The sequence below is a fragment of the Rhipicephalus sanguineus genome, chromosome 3, assembly GCF_013339695.2.
Source record: "Rhipicephalus sanguineus isolate Rsan-2018 chromosome 3, BIME_Rsan_1.4, whole genome shotgun sequence".
NCBI classification, from domain to species: domain Eukaryota; kingdom Metazoa; phylum Arthropoda; class Arachnida; order Ixodida; family Ixodidae; genus Rhipicephalus; species Rhipicephalus sanguineus.
The window spans coordinates 84,367,147-84,370,311 of record NC_051178.1 but is presented as its reverse complement, the minus strand read 5'-3'; positions in this window follow the sequence as shown (position 1 = coordinate 84,370,311).

Genomic DNA, 3,165 nt, shown 5'->3' with positions numbered 1-3,165 from the left:
ACTCAGGACCGCATCGGTATACACTGCAACCGAATTTCGGTGATACATATTAGATGTATTAGCATTACAGCTGCGTTTGCGGAATATGGGGTCGCGTTGTTGTGTGCAGCAGTCATGCGATGTCATCGCCGATCGCGTTCCGTTTATGGATTCGGATAGGATGACGATGAGGTGACCAAAGGGATTAAAAGAACACTTAATCCCTGACATCAGCACCTAAAATTGTGAAATTGTGTCGTTGCGTGGCAGGCATCGCGTGTAGCTACGCTGCGTTGTAAATAACTGCATTTGGTTTCGTGGAAAATACTCTTTGTTTTTTTGCGCCAAAACCGCGATATAACTGCGACATGCCGCCCTGCTGGACTCTGCAATTTTTTTGCCCACCAAAGCTTTGTTAACATGCACCTAAATCTAAGTAAACGGGCGTTTTTCCATTACATCACCATGGAAATGAGATCATCGAAAATTGACATATCTATGGCTATGCGGTGAAATGCCCTCGTGCTTTGCACCGCAACGCCATAGTGCTAAGCTACTTGGCTGAGTGCGGTTGTATGCATGTAACTAGTAGCTGTATATTCTTATTGACGGTTTCAAAACTGCCATTTTGAAATGTTACGTAAATAATTCTATCTATCTATCTATCTATCTATCTATCTATCTATCTATCTATCTATCTATCTATCTATCTATCTATCTATCTATCTATCTATCTATCTATCTATCTATCTATCTATCTATCTATCTATCTATTGATCGATCTATGTCTGGGCACTTTCGTGGTCGTCTCTTTAATTTTGTATTGTGGGAATCGAGCGCGCGCTCCTCTTTGGTGCCTCGTTCCCCAGCTAGCGCGGGCGCTGGCCCCGCGCGGCTCGAGCGCCGGGAACCGCCGTTCATCGGCCACATGGCTGCCGTGGCTACGCCGCCAGGCCTTTTTGCCTGGGGCAAGCCATGCGTCTGCCTTCCCCACACGGAGCCACGCGTCCGGACATGTCCGGAGAATGTTTGCCACAGGCCACGCTAGCACACGTCAGTGCGATACGCCTGTCCTCATTGGCCGCCATTGACAACCCCCTCTCCCAGGACCTTGCTTCTGTTTGGCGCTGGTTCACCGCGTGAGATGCTCTCAGGCCAGCACAAGAGGTTCACCCGCAACTCTGGCAGGCGGCTTCTCGTCCGTGCTCTCGACTGCTGCCCTTTTATAGTCGTAGAGCCGCTGGCAACCGTACTCGACCGGTCTTGCGGAGTTTCCTTATACGGCCTGCAAGCCCGTGATTGTCGCACTGTGTTGCATTTTGGGTTTATAAACCCGTGTTTGTGTATCAAGTGCCTCGAGCGCCTTTTCTGCGACGTGTCAGAGAGTAGGGGAACCAGGCCGTAGCGTCTTTGTTCGCTGCGGCAGAGAAGAACGTCGCGTCCTTTGCCGGTCGCCTCGTAGGGTGAGCTTCTCGCAAACCTGTCTCCACAGAATATACAAAAATTTCCAGACAAGGGCATGAGTCTATATCGAACGCCATGCACGGGTCATGACACGAATAATGTGGCTTCCCAGTCGCGGACCTCATGAATCCCTTCCACGAGTCACGTGTGGCACATACCCGCATAACACGGCCCGTGGTATACGGGTATGCGCCGTAGTGGTTCACAGTCTATATAAATTAACCCGGGGACAGCGTGAGTAGACTTTGCAAATCTGAACGCAGTAGCTTTAAAGCACCTGTGTAGCAGAAATTCCGGTGCTGATATCGGCGACGTCTTACAGACGTTTTATTTACTTCTTTCCTACTGCGAGCTTGTTTTAGAAGCCAGAGGCAGGAGTGGATCGTAAAAAAGAAAATGTTGAACAATCTGTGAAAACAATTTGAACCAAACCCGTGGAAAAAAATATGAAATCTGTGTTGAACAATCTTTACAACATGTGAACACAGGAAACAATGTAACCCAGTAAAACACGCACAACACCGCAGGTGAAAATGTTGGCAAGAAAATACATCTCTGCACTAACGTGAGGGCCGGCGTTACGTCAAAATATTAGCTACTCTTTCACGCCAGTGTAGTCAACGTGCCTGCCAAGCCCACGATATGCGCACAACTACTGAATTTACTCAAAGCTGTCGACACACCTCGTAGCTTACGGCTTCAAAGCGACAAATCCGGCATAGCCGGCTAGTCGCTGACTGTTTCGCATTAATCAATTTCCCACAATGCGTGGGATATGCCGAATTTTTTTAAATAAAGCGCAGTTTTGTTCGTGACATGCAGTAAGTTGACGTTTACATGTGATGGCGGATGCTGCGTCGGAAAAAAAGTCTTATGATTCGTACTTCTAGGTCGAGCGGGCATGAGTTACCAATAAATTAAAGAGGGCTACAAATTAGAGCGGCATTAACACCTACGTCTGTGAAAATTTTATGATTCGTTTAACCGTGAAACGGCGAATTTTGGTCTACTTCTCTTTTCAAACAATCGTGTTACAAACTTCAAAATTTTTGGTAAACCTCGCGCGTTTCAGCAGAATTTTGAACTGTAGCGATGCACACAAAAACTACCAAATTTCTTTTAAAGGAACGCTGAAATATTAAGGTCAGTATATCCTGAGCTTTATTATCCTCACTTTAACTTGCCTACTGCAGAAATTTATGAAATGGAAGTAATTTGTACCGTTTAACATGTGTATGATTATCTTTCCCTCAAAAGTCCCTCGCCAGCAAAGAAAAATAAGATACTTAAGTTATTCAGTTTTACTAGATGTTTTAATGGAATAAAGATTATGACCAAGATGTGCAATGTTGTTTTTTCCACGTGCTCTCAAAATTCAAAGATTGCCAAATTGGCGCAAAATTGTCTTTTTTCCTCGCAGCCAAAACTGATGCACTTGTTTTAGGCGAACAAGATCTTGCTTGACAAAAATAACTTCTAAATCATTGTTCTACGCCTAAAACCTGGGCCTAGCACGAATTTCATCAAAATCGGGAATGATGACCAGGTCCTCGTGTTCGTTCCTCTCTGGACACTTCTTAATGTATTTTTAAGACACATTATTGTGTTCGTTTGTTTGTTATGGCGTCGTACGAAGATTATTCCCTCCATCTTGCATGAAGTAACGCTAAAGCCGGCTAAAAATTTCTCACACGAGATTGCATCAGAAAGGCTTAAGGGCAT